This window comes from Dreissena polymorpha, chromosome 4, assembly GCF_020536995.1.
Source record: "Dreissena polymorpha isolate Duluth1 chromosome 4, UMN_Dpol_1.0, whole genome shotgun sequence".
NCBI classification, from domain to species: Eukaryota; Metazoa; Mollusca; class Bivalvia; order Myida; family Dreissenidae; genus Dreissena; species Dreissena polymorpha.
In genome coordinates, this window is record NC_068358.1 from 113,379,468 (window position 1) to 113,398,903 (window position 19,436).

Below are 19,436 nucleotides of genomic sequence, written 5' to 3' on the forward strand. Positions count from 1 at the left end.
GTATAATATAAAACCCAGTCAAGTGAAATTAAAAAGAACGTCACTAATTGAAATATTTGGAAATTGTTATACCACAGGATTTTAAATGGCCGCTTAATTGCTCTTAACAATACACATATTCAGATAACGAATTTCGTGAAGGTCTTGAGTATTAACATTGTTAAGTACAAAAGTGCATGTACCAATGAAAACATTAAACGAGTTACGAGTAACATAAATCAAAACCTCCATATGCTGGTTTAGTGCATATGTGTCGTAACTATTAGTAGAAGGATACAAACACTGTTTTAACTCCCAGTACACACTTATGTATATAATAATAAATAAATCAAAGCTATTATAACCTACCACGCTAGCGCTGTACATGCAGGAAATCTATTACCATTTTGTTAGTTTATGAAAGACTTAAACAAAGTGCAGTTATACAACACGCATTTGCTCTACTAATATCCACTAAATACTGATATATGCTAATAAAAAACATGTAGACAATTTATATCTTCACCAACAAGCTCATATATACCGGTGTGCATAGATGTTTCATGTACGCACATCTGTGCTTAATATTACCTATGACTGAGTAAAATCGAGCTAATATTGTATGCTTATTCGACAGAGTTACCAATGGGAAAATTTAACCTTTTCACGTGTATCACGGATTTGTTTTCCATAATTACTGTTGTGCCAGTGACATCCGGTGCCACGCCCCCCTGCAGAGAGGTACCCGGCTTGTGAGGCGTTAGGATGACGGGACCATGCTGCCAGGGATGGAGCTCGCGACCAATCGGATGGAAGCTGATGCCTGCTGGGACCGCCACTCCCTGACCACGCTCTCTTCCTATGCAGACGGCGCAGTGACCAGACGTGAACCAGATAATTCCTTTGTGCACGAGGTAGTATAAGTGTATTGCTTTGTATTTGCCCTCAGGCCCAATTTATTGCTATTTACCCATTGCTATATGATTATTGGCCATACGTTAAGAACTCACAAGAGCTAACCGTTTGAATCACTTTAATGGTGTCAGAAGTGGGATAAGTGAAAATTGTGTTCGACGGTTAGGCAGTTCTTTAAGCGAAAGTCGGTATCCTAAAAGTAAGTAAATCGTATTTAGACGTGCATTTGTCTTGTTGTTGCCTACGTACAATTGCAGAATAAGTAGTCTGTGCTAGTCGTCTGCTAGGGAAGAGCCGTCTATTTTTAGACGTATTGCAAGGTGACCACGTGGTCTTACTGCTGGAAAATCACGCTTGTCTGCATTCGAGGTCGCGTGATTATTGGTGCGGAGTAGTTTAAGTGCACTAGCTGACCTGAATGTTTACAAGATGGCGTCGCTGTTCAAAATGTAAACAGAGTACGAGATCGGGTTTTATGAGCAAGTCCGTCTGTGGTGTAGCTAGAACAGCGCGGGTGGGGTAGTGTCTTGTTTTATATTGGTGTACATGGATATGGTGAATTAATTGTTTTATTGCAATAAAAATTTGCAGTGAATTTGGAAATAAATTGTTATTGTGCGTGCCGTGTTTATTCATTTTTTGTGTGTACTGTGCTGCATTAAACATGAGCAGTCAAAATATTTCTCCGGGTCCACAGCTTGTGCGTGTAAATTTCGACCCCCCACAAATGCTAACGCTGATCTCCGGAATAGGACCCAATTTGGCACGGGTCATTGTCCAACTTAGACAGGAATCTGGTAACTTGGACCTGGACACCTTGGAGGTCCTGATTAGGCGGTCCCTAAGTGTTAGGGAGTTAGATCAGCTGGATTTTACAGAAAATCCAATGCTTGCAGCGGCGTCCCAGGCTAGCGGAACTGAGGATGACTACATTGATTGGGAGCCCTTAAGTAGGTCCAGGGTCCAGGAGTCCGGGTTCAGGAGCACCCCATACCTAGACCGGGGCCCCGAGGCTCAGGAGCGGTTTAAGGCGGAGCTAGCCTCTCAAATTTCCGAACTTGAGGCTGACATCACTGCCACATTGGGGCAGCTCCAGGTACAGAGGCGAGAACCCCTGGCCCCCCGGCGTCTGTTGACAAAGCGGGGCCCAGTTGTTACAGGAGATATCCCTACCCCTTTTGATAACCTGTCATCACGCCTCCCCATCCCGCCCCAGTCATTAGCTCTTCCCCGGATGAGGGCAGATAGGGCAAGCGAGCGACCTGGGCGAAGTAGCCCTTGTCGTTCGGTTGTTTCAGAGGCCCCTCCCATGGCCCTTCCAGTACATAATCCCTGGCGCACGGCAGATAACGACATGCCAAAATTACTCAGAGAGATGCCCACAGAATATTTGGGACACTTTCGGGCCCCAAGAAGCCCCCCTGCTCCTATAACGCACCTCTGTCCAACCCATTACACCATGCCTACCAACCAACCTGTTGCAAGTGGCGTCTCACTGCCTAGCAACCAACCTGTTAGTGGCGTCTCACTGCCTAGCAACCAACCTGTTAGTGGCGTCTCACTGCCTAGCAACCAACCTGTTAGTGGCGTCTCACTGCCTAGCAACCAACCTGTAAGTGGCGTCCCACTGTATGGCAACCAGCATGTTGTGAGTAGTGTTCCCATGCAAAACACCCTACCAGTGGTAGGTAATCTTACAGCAGCCAGCAATTCACCCATATTAGGTAGTACCATTGCACCAAACGACCCAACCGTGGCCCTACCCAACAGTATCCCTGTTCCGATGGGCCACCCAGTCCCAAGTAACCCCCCAACCCAGAGGGATCGGGACGTCTTGACTAGGCTGCCCAAGAGCTTGCAGTACGACGGGCGAAGCAACTGGTCCGTATTCCGCACCAAATTCGAGCGATACGTGACGATGAACAATTGGACGGAAGCGGAGAGTGCTGACTGTCTTGTTTGGTGCCTGACAGGGAAGGCTGTAGATTTTTATGCTGTTCTGGCTGAAGGGGGTGGTACAGTGCCCTATACTGACCTAATGCAGCGGCTGCAGGAGCGCTTCGGCGCTAAGGAGCTCCCTGCTACGGCTCAGGGCCGTTTCCAAGTTGCCCATCAGGAACTAGGCGAGTCCCTCGATGACTGGTCGGACCGGGTGCTTACGCTGGCGGCCAAGGCCTTTAGAGATCTGCCCTCAACTTATGCCACTCAGCAGGCAGTGGCACGGTTTTGTCAGGGATTGAGCGACAAGGAGGCCAGTAAGCACGTGAGCCTGCAAGTGCCGACATCGATGGGGGATGCTATGAACCGCATCAAAATGCACAGTCATATCCTGGCTGCGTGCGCCTCTGTTCCTTTGGGTGGTCCAAAGGGTAAATCAGAGGATCCCCGGCGGGTCCACGCCGTGAATATGGAGTCTTCTCAGGGGGCGCTAAGCGGGTCAGCTGTCGACAGACTGGTCCAGGTGATGGAGAGGCTCGAGGGCACCGTGGGGAATTTGTCCCAATCCGGAGGGAACTCCGCGGGGAACGTCCAGACGCATGCGGGGAACGTCCAGACGCATGGGTACGGTAACCAGCGCCAGGGAAGGTATCCTGAGGGTGCAGTGGGCGGATACCGGAACCAGAACACCTACGGGCGGGGTCCTGGCCCCAATGCAAATAACCCTTATAGTCAGGGTTATAACAATCGCAATGGCAACCCAGCGGGCGCACCTCGCGGAGGTTATGCCAATAGAGGAGGGTTATCAAACCGGCCTTCAGCGAACCAGGGTGGTCGCCCTGATTACGCGCCTCCCCCAGATCCGGGAAGGCGTGGCAGTAAGATTGATATGGTCTGTTTCAAGTGTGGGGGGTTAGGGCACTTCCAGAGGGAATGTCCTGAACGCGTGCAACCCCCCACGCGCCCTTTAAAAAACTAGCCGGGGTCGGGTGCAGCGGCCCATGCCCGACCTTGACGTCAGTGGCCACAAAAGGGAGAAACCCGTAAAGGCTTCCGTGGAGGCGGAGTCGCAGGAGAAACCGGAAGTGGTTCATGTTAACCAGCTGGGGTCAGCGTCGCAGTTCTGCATGAAGGTGCAGGTTGGCGATGTGGTGGTCAATGCGGTGGTTGATTCAGCAGCAGAGGTGAGCATTATCTCCGATCGGGTATACCAGGCTATAAAGCGCCCCCCTCCCAAGCTACGCGATGTCAAGCTGTTGACGGCCGGCCGGAAGTTGTCCATGCAGGGGTCTGTCGTAGGTCCGGTTAAGTTGAAGATTGGCAATTATTGGTATAAAGAACAGTTGTATGTAGCCCCGATTGATACAGATATGCTATTGGGATTTGATATCTTGGTGAACAGAGGTAGATCTATCCTTAATATGGCGGACGCTACTCTTATTTTTGATGGACAGACTATTAATCTTGACATTGGGTCAACAGACGGGCAAACACGGGTCGCTGAAGTGAGGGTTGGCAAGAGGCGAGTTATTCCACCAAACTCAGTGGTACAGCTGAAGTGTACCATGCCTAGGTACGATGTGGACTACATTGTGGAGTCGTTTAGTAACTCTAAGTTGTTGATCCCTAGGGTGGTGCGGTCGGCGGGTTCTGATCCCGTACTGTGCCTGGTCAACCCTACGGATCGCTTTAGGTTGCTGAAGAAGAATACGCTCATTGCAAGGGCGTTTCCTGTTGCTGAGTACCCCCCTGGGGAGTCTTTAGCCCCAGACTTGGGGGGTGTCCGGGTGCAATCTTGTTCCCTTGGTGACGCAGCACCGTCGGAGGCGGTTCCGGCGCACGTTCGAGACCTGTACGAGCGGTCAGGAGAACACCTGCAAGACTCTGAGAAGAGACAATTAGCTGCTCTGCTAAATGAGTATCACGATGTGTTTGCACAGGACGAGTTTGATTTGGGTTCATTCACCGCTATCACGCACACCATTGATACCAGCGACGCATTTCCGGTCAAAGAGCGTATGCGACGGACACCTGCTTGTTTTGTGGGAGAAGAAGAGTCTCATCTCGAGAAAATGTTGAGGGCCGGTGTGATCCAGGAATCCACGTCGGAGTGGTCCTCAGCCCCGGTTTTGATCCGGAAGCGGGACGGGACTGTCAGGTGGTGCATAGATTACCGGAAGTTGAACGATGTCACGGTCAAGGACGTGTTTCCGTTACCCCTGATTGATGATTGTCTTGATACTCTAGCTGGCAGTGTCTGGTTCTCCAAGCTGGATGCGAACTCAGCTTACTGGCAGGTGAACATCGCGGAGCAGGACCGGAAGAAGACGGCGTTTGTCACCAAGTACGGTCTTTTCGAACATGTCAAGATGGGGTTCGGACTCTGCAATGCCCCCGCGACCTATTCCCGGGTTATGAACCTGGTACTTCGAGGTCTCAATTGGGAGACCATGCTGGCTTTTCTCGATGATGTCGTCGTCTTAGGTAGCTCCTTTGCCAACCATCTGGCCAATATAAGGGAAGCCCTGGAAAGGTTCCGGCGGCACGGGTTGAAGCTAAAGGCCAAGAAGTGCGTCCTTTTTCAGCAGCAGGTGGAGTTCTTGGGCCGCCTGGTGAGCAGCAACGAGATCGCCATGACTGATACCGATATCAAAGTAGTAGTAGACTGGCCTGTGCCCAGGAGCTCCAAAGATGTTGAGCGGTTTACTGGCCTGGCAAATTATCATAGAGTGTTCATTAAGAACTACTCGGACATAGCGGCACCATTGTATCGAGTCACGGGCAAGAACAACTTCAGATGGGAAGGTGAACAGCAGGAGGCGTTTGACGCATTAAAGGCGGCGTTAACGTCTCCCCCGGTGCTGGGCCTTCCAAACCAGATTGATGACTTTATCCTAGACACAGACGCGTCGGACGTCGCAATAGGCGCAGAGTTGATACAGCTTCAGCACGGTGAAGAACGGGTGATAGCCTATGGTAGCTACGCCCTTACCAAAGAGCAGAGGCGGTATTGTACCACCAGAAAAGAGCTTCTGGCAGTAGTACGGTTTACGCGTCAATTCCGACATTACTTGTTAGGCAGACCTTTCGTTATCAGGACTGACCACTCAAGTTTAACATGGCTGTTGCGTTTTAAGGAGCCTCAGGGGCAGCTGGCGAGATGGATGGAAGAACTGTCTCAGTTTAACATGGTGCTGCAACACAGGGCAGGCCGGAAGCATGCGAATGCGGATGCTCTCTCTCGTATACCGGAAGGGGAGTGGTTCGATGCGGGATCATGCGAGATCCGGTCCGGAGATTTGCCATGTGGGGGATGCAAGCACTGCCAGCGAGCAGATCAGTGGAGCGCGTTCACTGAAGACGTCGATGATGCAGTTCCGTTGGCGCTACCTACAGTTCGCGAAGTTGTCCGTCACATTGGGGTGTGTACCGACATGAGCACTGTAAGGAGCAACGGTGAGACTGGCCTCGTCGGCGATGATGAAGACGTGTTAACCGAAGGCGTTGAATACGCGGTTCCGTTAGTGCTACCTACAGTTCGCGAAGATGTCCGTCACATTGGGGTGTGCACCGACATGAGCACTGTAAGGGGCAACGGTGAGACCGGCGGCTTCGATAATGCGGTTCCGTTGGCGCTACCTACAGAAGATGTCCGTCACATTGGGGTGTGCACCGACATGAGCACTGTAAAGGGCAACGGTGAGACTGGCGGCGTCGGTTATGCAGTTCCGTTGGCACCGCCAACAGTGCGCGAAGTCGTCCGTGACATTGGGGTGTGCACCGACGTAAGCACTGGAGGGGGCAATGGTGAGACTAAGGACGTCAGTGACGAAGCAGCAGCAGCCAAGGGAGACAACAGTGGCAAGCCGGATCCTGAGTCACAGGGGTATTGTCCGACTTTAGAAAACTTGTTTCTTAATTCGTGTCGGGTTGATGTGTTAACGGTTGATGGTGTTTTCCGGATATGTGCATGTGGTCCAGAACCGGAAGTGGAGGCGCCGGCTGGGTCAAAGGAGTTTGAACCCAGCAGTTGGGGTTTCACGTGTGCCGACTTAATAGAGGCACAACTGCAGGATCCAGATCTTTGTTTCATTCTGCAGTGGTTCAACCAGGGGGTGGAACCCGGGGAAGCAGAACTGTTTGCGGCAAGCCCTGGAGCCAAGTTTTACTGGTTAAACAAGGGGCAATTAGCAGTGATAGACGGGGTGTTGTATCAAAATACCCTCGCATCAGAGGGGAAGCTGTTAGTAATGCCAAGGTCGCTGAGAGAGGAGGCCATCCGGTTGCATCATGACATACCTTCAGCGGGTCACCAGGGTGTCAAGAGAACGAAAGAGAAGGTGAAGGAAAAATTTGCCTGGTATGGTTTGAGCAAGGATGTTGCTGGGTATGTGGCTACCTGTGAGAACTGCAACCGGAACAAGAAGTCGGAGCGGAAGGGGAAAGGTCCTATGACTGAGTACCAGGCTGGAGCCCCAATGGAGAGGGTCCATTTAGATTTTTTAGGTCCATTGCCAAAGACGCGCCATGGCAATGAGTATATACTCATGATGGTGGACCAGTTCACCAAGTGGGTCGAGTGTGTCCCGTTACCAACGCAGACGGCGGAGGAGACGGCTCATGCCGCGGTTGACCATTTCTTCTCGAGATTCGGTTTCCCCCTTCAGGTCTTTTCTGATCAGGGGCGTAATTTTGAGTCCAAGTTGTTTACAGAGTTGTGCAGGGTTCTTGAAATTCATAAGGCCCGTACCACACCGTACCGTCCGTCTGCCAACGGTCAGGTAGAGCGTTACAATCGAACGCTGATGGATGCTGTCCGGTGTTATATAGGTAAACACCAGAACCAGTGGGACCAGAACCTGCAGCAGATAGCGGGTGCCTTGCGCGCATCCGTCAACCGTAGTACGGGTTTCACGGCCAACAGGCTGATGTTGGGCAGAGAGGTCAACACCCCTGCAAGTCTGATGTTTCCCCAAAAGGGGGAGCATTTCGAAGAGGACAATTATGCGCATCAGTTGGCACAAGACCTACAATCGGCCCATGAGTGTGCTAGGGGCAAACTCAAGGTCGCTACAAAACGCATGAAGCGAAATTATGATCTCCGATTGCTGGAGCGCACCTACGAGGTGGGCGATGCCGTGTATGTATTAGATACCGCCACCTTAAAAGGTAAATGTAAGAAGCTGTGCCCCCCCTGGAAGGGCCCAGGACTAGTGGTCAAAAAACTATCTAGTCTCATCTTCCAGGTAAAGCTCCGAAACGCGGTATTTGTGACGAACCACGATCGGTTGAAACCATGTCGCGACCGATTGCTACCCGCGTGGCTGCTAAAGGAAAGGGATTCGCCGGAGGCGGATTCTTGCGAGGAAGCCCCCGATGGGCAATTGTATTGCCTGTGCCAGAAGCCCTGGCAAGGACGGTTCATGATCCAATGTGATCACTGTGACGAGTGGTACCATGGATCATGCGTAAATGTGACTGCAACAGAGGCTTTGGACATTCAAAAATACCGCTGTCCAAGGTGCTAATTTTTCAATCATAGACTGTTTTTATTTGTTTATTTAATAATAATTTTTTAATAAATGAAGACGACAAAAGTGTCGGCTCCACTTACAGTGAATGTGTATACCAGCTTGTAAGAGGATATTGGCCAGTCTAGTGTTGATCATTGAGATCTGTATATATTGGCACTTAAAATGGAAAGTATATATTAAGTAATTAACGGCTATTTCTGACAAAGTCAGCTTGTGTTGGCAATATCATAAAGTCGCCAGAAGGACATTGTGATGCACTATTAGAAATCTCTACACATTAAGCCTCATTCTGGAACTCTGCGAGTCATTTGACTACGCGCTATTGGTTTATTGTGAAAAAGGGTCTTTTCACGTATAAATACTTTAAAGAAGTAGATTTTCCATCGCTCTGCAGCAGCTGCGCTTTCTTAACGGAAGTTTGGGAGTAAAATAGATGTACTCCAACATACAACACTTTCAAGTGGAGAATTAGCCGCATTTAGTGAATAATTTAGAAACATGATTAATTTAAATCACATGTAATAGCTTTGAAGTCGAAGTTGAGACCTGAAATCTGTCTGCATAGAGTGGCACACTTTGTTTGGCATATCTTCATCCATGAAGGCTGAGATCTGTGCAGTTTTCTGGGAAAACGGGGTTTAATGCATGGCAGATAGGATTAGCCTGTGTGCACTGATTAGCCTGTGTTATGCGCGGCTGATCAGTGGACAACCACAGTAAACAACTTCCGTGCCTTCAGCATTTGGATTGCAGCTTTCTGGGAAAACGGGGTTTAACGCATTGCATTTTTGTGTGCACTGATTAGCCTGTGCTATGCACGGCTGATCAGTGGACAACCACAGTAAACAACTTCCGTGCCTTCAGCATTTGGATTGCAGCTTTCTGGGAAAACGGGGTTTAACGCATTGCATTCTTGTGTGCACTGATTAGCCTGTGCTATGCACGGCTGATCAGTGGACAACCACAGTAAACAACTTCCGTGCCTTCAGCATTTGGATTGCAGCTTTCTGGGAAAACGGGGTTTAAGGCATTGCATTTTTGTGTGCACTGGTTAGCCTGTGGTATGCGCGGCTGATCAGTGGACGACAACAGTAAACAACTTCAGGGCCTTCAGCTGGGAACAGTTACACTAGAATTTCATTTAGAATCTTATCTAAATAATAATTACCACCACGTTGGGTGACATGCATTTTGTTCTAGGTTGTTTTATTTTCTTCTTTTTTATATATATATAAGAACTTAAAACATGCGCGTGGCGTCTCATTTTATTCCTACGTCAAGAATTTGAGCCGCTATGGCCACACAAAAGACTAGGAATTGTTCAATTTTTTTATTTTTTATTTTTCTTGACTTCATCATCGGTGTTGCAGAGTATTCACTTTCCAATGGACCGTCATATGCCCATTTCCTTTCAGCATGGACACTAGCTTTGAGATGGATGAGATTCTGTTTTTAAATGATGTGGATGGGTTGGGCCCTCGATCTAACCCAAGTTGGGCGGCACAGATGGACGACGAAGACAAGGCGGAACAGCAGGTTGTCGAGATGGACACTAGCGAGATCGTCCCGATCGCAGCCCTAGATGAGTCGTCTAGCTACGGGGACTCTGTCGGCATAGCCCTTACAGAGTTGCCCAAGAGACCTGCCGGCATAGTCCCGCAGGAGTTGTCCAGTTTTCATAATACGTCAGAAGGATCGTCTAGCTACGGGGACTCTGTCGGCATAGCCCTTACAGAGTTGCCCAAGAGACCTGCCGGCATAGTCCCGCAGGAGTTGTCCAGTTTTCATAATACGTCAGAAGGATCGTCTAGCTACGGGAACTCTGTCGGCATAGCCCTTACAGAGTTGCCCAAGAGACCTGCCGGCATAGTCCCGCAGGAGTTGTCCAGTTTTCAGAGAACGTCAGAAGAATCGTCTAGCTACGGGAACTCTGTCGGCATAGCCCTTACAGAGTTGCCCAGTTTTCAGAGAACATCAGAAGAATCGTCTAGCTACGGGAACCCTGTCGGCATAGCCCTTACAGAGTTGCCCAAGAGACCTGCCGGCATAGTCCCGCAGGAGTTGTCCAGTTTTCAGAGAACGTCAGAAGAATCGTCTAGCTACGGGAACTCTGTCGGCATAGCCCTTACAGAGTTGCCCAGTTTTCAGAGAACATCAGAAGAATCGTCTAGCTACGGGAACTCTGTCGGCATAGCCCTTACAGAGTTGCCCAAGAGACCTGCCGGCATAGTCCCGCAGGAGTTGTCCAGTTTTCAGAGAACGTCAGAAGAATCGTCTAGCTACGGATACTCTGCCGGCATAGTCCCGCAGGAGTTGTCCAGTTTTCAGAGAACATCAGAAGAATCGTCTAGCTACGGGAACTCTGTCGGCATAGCCCTTACAGAGTTGCCCAAGAGACCTGCCGGCATAGTCCCGCAGGAGTTGTCCAGTTTTCAGAGAACGTCAGAAGAATCGTCTAGCTACGGAAACTCTGCCGGCATAGTCCCGCAGGAGTTGTCCAGTTTTCAGAGAACATCAGAAGAATCGTCTAGCTACGGGAACTCTGTCGGCATAGCCCTTACAGAGTTGCCCAAGAGACCTGCCGGCATAGTCCCGCAGGAGTTGTCCAGTTTTCAAAGAACGTCAGAAAAATCGTCTAGCTACGGGAACTCTGCCGGCATAGTTCCGCAGGAGTTGTCCAGTTTTCGGAATACGTCAGAAGAATCGTCTAGCTACGGGAACTCTGTCGGAATAGTCCTTACAGAGTTACCCAAGAGACCTGCCGGCATAGTCCCGCAGGAGTTGTCCAGTTTTCGGAACACGTCAAAAGAATCGTCTAGCTACGGGAACCCTGTCGGCACAGTCCTTACAGGGTTGCCCAAGAGACCTGTCGGCATAGACCCACAGGGACCTTCCAGATTCGTACAGTCGTCTAGCTATGGGAATCCTGTTGGCATAGTCCAACATGGATTGCCCAACTTTCCCACTTCCATAGCCCATCAGGGATCTTCCACGTTTGAATCGTCCGGCTATGGGAATCCTGCTGGCATTGCACCTAGGCCGAGCAGGGATTGCCCAGTCAGGGGAGTAAATCGCGGTGAATCGTCCGGCTATGGGAATCCTGCTGGCATTGCACCTAGGCCGAGCAGGGATTGCCCAGTTATGGGAGTAAATCGCAGTGAGTCGTCCAGCTACCGGTTTCCCACCGCGGGTAACACCCAGAGGGATCAGTGTAGTAATAGCAACTCCTCGGTAAATCGCCCTAGCGGTGCGTACGGTTATAACGTCGCCTACAACTCCCGGGGAAAACGACAGCTAAGAGATAGGTCTAGTCATGAAAATCTAGGGAGTGATGGGGGATCTGGGAAACATTTAAGTGCTAGAAAACGTCATGCTCCAAGGGATGGGACTGGGGATGAGAGTGTAAGGTCCACCAAGATGACCAAGTCTGATTCGTGTCCAATACGTGGGTGCAGAGGGGATTTCTCGCTACGCCATACTTTAAGGTCACACCTTCCAGAAGTAATGGACCTTCGGGTACCACTACATGATAATCTCACCCGTAGGAGGTTAGGTTTCCTTTTGGCTTTGGGGGCCCGGGTTATTCGGGAGGGAACTACCTTGGTGGATTTAATGAGGTTTTGTTCGTCCATGGGGTACACTCTTCATGGGGCATCCGGAAACCCGTCCCAGATTGAGGCCGCTGGAGCTCTCGCAAGGGCCTCTGGGGAAGAGGCAGTGGCGTTCCTTGATTTGCTACACTGGAGCATTCTGACCAAGTTGTGGGCCCTTCTTCCAGTTAATGAGCAGGAGTTTTTTAGATCCACATATGCACTTTCTCTTGAGGAAAGGGAGTCTAGGTGGCCGGAGGCTGTAGACAGCCATTGTCACCTAGACAGGTGGTCACGGAGGGTGAACGTTAACCTGGGTATTAACATTTGGAATAGTATTGCCTGTATGTCCCCCTTGGTGGAGGTTGAGATCAACTTGAGAGCCGTTGTCACCAATTTCTGTGACCCTCCCACTTATCCTAATAACTCTCTACTTGAGACCCTATATGGCGTCCGTTGTTTTTCAACGATTGGCTTGCACCCTAAGGGAGCCTCGAAGTATACCGACGCCGACATTCAGAAATTCTGTATGTTATTGGAAAGGCCAGAGGTAGTTGGTTTCGGGGAAGTCGGGCTCGACCACTCAGTGCCTTATGCAGAGTGGCTTGGGCAAGCAATCTTACTTAAAAGAGTCTTTAGTTTTCTTAAAGAACGCCATGTTCTGGTCCTACACTGTAGGGGGGCAGATGGGGACATACATGGAAGAGAGGTACACATGTGCCTCTTGTCCATCATGCTCGGAGTAGTGAGTCCAGAGCAGCGTATTCACTTACATTGTTTCCAAGGAGACATGGAGGTCCTACGTACCTTCTTGAATTCTTTTCCCAACACTTACGTGGGATATACACACAATGTGGACGATTTGTCTGAAGATGCGGCAATGGCACTTCGATTAGTCCCGTCTGACCGTCTGCTTATTGAGACAGATGCCCCGTATTTTGGTGGCCCCACCATTGGGAATACGTCATCCCCAATGGTGGTTGGGTGGGCAGCCAAACATGTGGGTCGGTTTAGAGGCGAGAGCACCAAAAGTGTGCTAAGGGCCACAGTGGCTAACACTCGGGCACTCTATCGTTTGAACTGGTAAGGGGGCGATAGTATCTTATTTTTTTTGTACAGATTGTTGTTGCATTTCATTTATTTTTTTTTGTCTGTGGATAGTACCATTAGTGTAATGTAGGTAGGGGGCGATAGTTTCTTTTGTTTTTTGTACGGATTGTTGTTGCATTCCATTTCTTTTAATTTCCTTGGTGCAGGACGGGTCATTGAGGTACAGTTTTTATAAACGAAAGCTTGTTAGATTATTTTTTTTTAGAGGTCACAGTGACCTAATTTCCTTGGTGTACGGGTCTTTGCATTTTTCTGTATAAAATTGGCATTTTTCAGTAGTGAGAGGATTGTTTATTCCAGTCCGCATTCCAACTTTCTTCCATTATGTTTTTTTCCGGGAATTTTCCGCATGTTGCTTTTTTTTTTGGTAGTGAGAGGACTGTTCATTCCAGTCCGCATTCCAATTTTCTTCCATTATGTTTCTTTTTGTTTGTTAATTTTTCCGGGAATTTTCCGCATGTTGCATTAGTCCGACACCACAAACCTGTTTTCCTATAAATGCTTTTGTTTTTTGTTTTTTCTTAAGTACATAACATTGATCTAGCAAGGTGGCAACTTGTGGGTGATCTCTCAATGCCAAATAACCCACTTGTTGTGTGTGATGATGGTGGTGCTAGTGATGATGACAGTCTTTGTAGTTTAGCTGGTAAATGTGGTGATGATTTTTTAATGATAAGGGCGGTGGTGGATGTAGTAGGATGTGATGATGATGGTGCTAGTGATGATGACAGTCTTTGTAGTCTAGCTGGTAAATGTGGTGATGATTTTTTAATGATAAGGGCGGTGGTGGATGTAGTAGGTTGTGATGATGATGGGGCTAGTGATAAGACTGGCCTGCGAAGTTTGCGCAGGCTGATTGGTGTTCAAGTGTCCAAATTCATAACTTCTTGTCTTTTGCAGGTTTCTTTGCTTTGTTTACCCGGTGCAAGTTCACTGTAGTGGGGTTTATTTCGGTTAGCTCCCAGTGGGTTTCGCCTGCAATTACACAACCGCTAGCAATGACACTAAGTCACAGGCTAATACTTACACGTCACAGGCTATAAGCCTGGGCTGTGAGTGGGAGTGTTGTTTTATTTTAGGGCTTAGGCCATTTATCCCATTAGCCCTGTATTGGCCTCGCCCACCAGTCCATTATTCTTTTGTCTTTTGGTTCTTTTTATTTTTGTCCGGTTTTCTGTGAGTAGAGCTCACTGGTAGGTTATTTTATTTTTTCTTGTTTAATATACCTTCTCTTTCTTTAAATAATTCAGATATTTTCTGTTATGCAAAATTTGGCTGGTAGGATGTAGGTGAACGTTGGCCACTGTAAGGCGGTGGTTGTAGAACTGACACTCATACCTCGGCTTCCCCTCTTTGTGTACATCATTCGTGTACTTTTATCATTTTTTCTTGTCTGATTGTTTAGTATATCTATTTATTCATGTTTCCCTGATTGGGAGTGGATATGCTGAAGTTGGTATTGCCACCCGGAAATAAATAGAGAATAAATAAAGATCATTATAATTTTGTTATTAGATATTAAAAAATACATTATTTATATAGTAACATTTATATTATTTCCCTTTTCGTGCCTGGACCGAGGGTGTGTTTTCACACAAGTGTAACACGCTTAAGGTCGTAAATAGGTACGCGTAGCCTCGCTAAATACTGGCGGGTAGTTGGCGGCAGGGCGAGAGATTCAGGCAGTAATAAGTTGCATCTAGTGTAGTCTAACGGTGGGCTCTTTCAGCCCACTATTATTGGTAGTTCTCTGAAAATCCGGACTTGTGAGCATGTCAGTGCCGTGGGATACTGTTGCATACCACTCCCTGTGGTGTTATTGTTATTTAAATACTAATAATAATTTATGTTGTTATTTACAGCCACCGCCATGGCGATCAACATAGTTGTGCGTAACCCTGCACCCCCCAGTCTCCAGTACATTAATTATGTCAGTGTTTCTTTTCTGTAGCGTGTTTTGCTGTCTATCCAGGCCGCTGTAATGGTAAATTTCAATGCTGTAGCTGTTTGCAGCCGAAGGCTGTTAATTGCTCCACTTTGTAGATGAACTGGCAGGGCGAGCCCATTTATCCCAGAGTCCCTTCTTCCTTGTTTTTGTAATATTCCTGATTTCGTCTATGCACGAGTCGCCCACTAATAAATCAAAATAACACTGTTTGCATAAGTATTATAAATATTCTTGTCCGGGAACAATTTAATGTTTGCATCTGTCATTTTAAGTGTTTGAGGTGTTAGCATGTTTAAAGATGACTAGGTATTGTCGTCGGAATCCTACTGGAATAGTCCAGCAGGGTTAGTCCAGTTTTTGTGGACAGAAGTTTTCTTTTCTTGTACTTGTTGTTCATTCTTTATTATGTTCCCATTTTCTTGTGTTAAGGCTGCCTTACAAGTGTGTTTGATTAGTCTTTAGTGTTGCGTTGGGCGCAGTCTAGTTACCTCCTTCACTAAAGTTCAGGATGTATAATGTTGCACAGGTAAATACCTCATCAATAGTGCAGATAGAAATAATGATACATTACAGTGTAAATTACTACTAATAATACGGATAGAGTAGATGAATAACGCATACAAGTAGAATAGAATAAAAGATAGATAAAGAATAACACATACAAGTAGAATAGGATAAGAGATAAATAAATAAGTAAATAAGTACATATACCAATATACTCACACCGGTGTTGAACATGGCTGACTGTTGTTTTAAAGGGTTGATCCGTGACCACCTGTCTAGGGTTGGGGCCCCAAATCTGCATGTTGCGGCGTGCCAGTAGTATTGATACACTTAGGGTGTCCCGACTTTGTGGAGTCTGGGCACTGTCGTAGTTCCGCTAAGTCGCTGCGTCTAGGCGTACATCGCATGGCAAAGGCGCCCTCCTTGCTTACGAAAGGGGCATTGGGGTCCGAGAGATAGTCAATATACTTCCTTGGAGTGCATGGGACGGCTTGGGCGCAGTGGCTTTAGGGTACGTTGCATGGCAAAGGTGCCCTCCTTGCTTACGAAAGGGGCATTGGGGTCCGAGAGATAGTCCATATACTTCCTCGGGTGCGACGGGACGTCTGTGGCGGACTGACTATGACATTCGGTGGGACGATTCCTTGGTGAGTAGGGGGTCGTCCCAAAAAGAGAAAAGTGAGGGGAGTGTTGTGCCAGTGACATCCGGTGCCACGCCCCCCTGCAGAGAGGTACCCGGCTTGTGAGGCGTTAGGATGACGGGACCATGCTGCCAGGGATGGAGCTCGCGACCAATCGGATGGAAGCTGATGCCTGCTGGGACCGCCACTCCCTGACCACGCTCTCTTCCTATGCAGACGGCGCAGTGACCAGACGTGAACCAGATAATTCCTTTGTGCACGAGGTAGTATAAGTGTATTGCTTTGTATTTGCCCTCAGGCCCAATTTATTGCTATTTACCCATTGCTATATGATTATTGGCCATACGTTAAGAACTCACAAGAGCTAACCGTTTGAATCACTTTATTACTGTCGTTGAACGGTGTGTTAGCTCCACTTTAAACTTGATATAACTTGGAATATGATAACGATGCATGAAGTTATTAACTGGAACGGACATATGATGGATTTACAATAACGGGTGGACTATTTAACCATTACTAATCGTTCTTAAACAAATCAAACGGCATAACAAATTGAATTAAGACTCACATTGAATAAGTCATAGTAATAGGTACGTTTGGGCGAAATACAGTGTTATTTTTTGAATAAGTCAATGACAGACGTCTCAGATTTGCTTGTTTTTATCAGAGGCAAGTTTTGTTCATTTTGGGTGCAGTTGTAATTTAAAGGGGCTTGTTCACACTTAAATTGCATTTTTTTTTTTAAGTTTTTCATTTAATGCTTACAAAAATAAAATTAAAATAAGAAAGAAAAAAGTAAGCCGCACCAAGGCTCGAACCACTGACCCTTGGATCGGTTTTTTCCCCGACTAAATATAGATTTTAAATATAAATTTAAATATAAACACGCATTGTGACAGCAACAACAACAACAACAAATATGGCGGAATCTGTATTGTCAAACACGGAAGAAGAAGGTAAAATATGTTTTTTTATTGTAAAACTCAATAGTGCGTATGATTTTTTTTTATAAAAGTAGATTAAAATAGTATAACTGATCAAATGATTCGTTTTCGTTACATAAGTATATGCATATACATCACAGAACGCGTAAATACTGATTCTCTCGTTTACACTTAAGCTACAGATAGAGACTTAAATTAAAAGCCAAGTTGAATACAGAATTAACTTTAGTATTCGCGCAAATAAATTAAATTTATCATTAGCCTTGGAGTACTGAAATCATTTAAACATTACAGTTTCTTTTTCTTTCCTCATAACTGACAGTGACAACATTATTTGTTGGCAGGCAATTCAAGATGCTGTGCATTTATTGACATATTCATTATTGTGTGTTATATGACAATGACATTTATTATTAACTAAAATGCATTTGAATGGTACTGGTAGTTTATTAATTTAAACCCAAAACTCATAGTTAACCCTTTAAGCGCTGGAACCGAATTTTGAAGGCCTTTGCAAACAGTTTGGATCCAGATGAGACGCCACAAAACGTGGCGTCTCATCAGGATCCAAACTGTTTGCTATTCTGATAGTATTCTTTGAAAAAAATCAAAGAAATGGCTAATTTTAGAAATTCAGCGGATGACATTTTAGCAGATGACAAATTTCCCAGCATGCAAAGGGTTAAAATGTATTTATATCAGTTTCTTCTGCACAGCTTTTTTATAAATAAACTGAATAACCAAAATATTTTTGAAAATAGTAACACAGTTTAGTAATTCATGGAATCAAATGCATGTAGCTGGCGCCAGACAACTCGCCCCAATACCAACTTGCCCCAAAACAAACTCGCATCAAACATATGGTCACTCGCTCCAACCAAGAGACAACTCGCCCCAATTCTTTTTCGTGAATCTGATTGTTTCTTTATTTAAAGTATTTTATCTTTATATTCTTTGTTAATTTAGCAAAGCACGTATATATTTTGATAAATGTGTATTTCAACAGTACATTGTATTTTGAATAAATCAAATACAGGTCATCTGAAATGCATGTATCATTATATTTGTAAAAGCCAAGAATATTCTGGATATTCCTCTTTTTTCAATTGTTTTGAATATCCTCAAGATTTGATTTCCTGAATGTTGAAGAACACTTATTAGATAATAATACCACATATTTACAACTCACTTTTTTAATAGAAACCATAAATAGTTTTAAAAAGTGGTTTAAATTGTGTATTTACTTTTTCAATAGGATACAACCATAATTAAACCAAGAAGTTTATGAAGAAGGGATCACTGGATTTTGTCACTTTGGTACAAGAAACAGAAAAGGTATACTTATTTAGCTGCATTTTTTTCTGTTGATTTCATTTGAGAATATTGAAATAATTTGTTGATAATGTTTTCAGATATTCAGGCAAGTTGAGATTTCATTGAAAAAATTATATGTCATTTCACAATATTCTTGAATGGAAACAGAAAAAACACAGTTCAACGCACTTATTGTTTATATATAAAACAAAGTCTTTGTATGTAAAACTGTGTTGCTACATGAGCAAAGAATTTAAAAAATGATCCTACACTACACTAGGTGAATATTGAAATTTTACAAAAAAAAACTGACAGGAATGTTTAAAAATGGTGTCATGAAAAATAAAAAATTCTATATGTACATGTAGCTACATCTTGTGTCAAAATTCTTAGCTTTATGTTCAAAACATTGATTGTTAAATGCAGAAATGTCTTTTCAAGGATATCATAGACCACCTTACTTATACGGAAGCATAGGAGCTGTTGAAGGAAATCGCTGCCAGACAGTCAGCAGTTATCACTGACAGCCTGTCCTGGCCCAGCTTGGACCATCCTCAAGCTAACCATGATGGTGTGTTTGCAAGAATTGTCCATTTGGTAGACCATGATGAAGACCAGCTTTGTTGTGGCATGGCCTGACAATACTGTACATGCCAGAGACCAGTATGTTTACTGTTGTTGAATAAGACCCATTTTTCATGTTTATTTTTCTGTGGGCCTGTTTAACAGAATTAATAATGCACTTTATCTATTTCAAATATGTTATTTTTCTGTGGACTTTTTAACGGAATTATTAATGCATTTTATCTATATCAAATATTTTATTTGTCTGTGGGCCTGTTTAACGGAATTAGTAATTCATTTTATCTTTATCAAATATTGTTGCTTGTAATATTAATATAGAACACGTAAAACTACTCATGTAATTGTCTCAGCTTAAAATCAAAAGTGTAGAAAATTTAACTCATTTACTGTCGAAACAGTGGCCATTATGTTCCTGCATCTTAAAAGTTGGA

At 45.8% G+C, this 19,436-nt stretch overlaps 1 protein-coding gene across 2 annotated transcripts in view; it reads left to right on the forward strand.

Annotated features, from left to right (window-relative positions):
* The window catches only part of LOC127877191 (putative nuclease HARBI1), a 216,078-nt gene that overhangs the window by 195,427 nt on the left and 1,215 nt on the right, over positions 1-19,436 (forward strand). The window contains exons 2-3 of one of the 2 annotated variants that reach the window (XR_008048285.1): positions 18,362-18,441; positions 18,847-19,083. The gene's annotated coding sequence lies outside the window, so the exon portion shown is untranslated. The remainder of the gene's footprint in view (positions 1-18,361; positions 18,442-18,846; positions 19,084-19,436) is intronic. The other variant, XR_008048284.1, reaches the window with a different exon arrangement.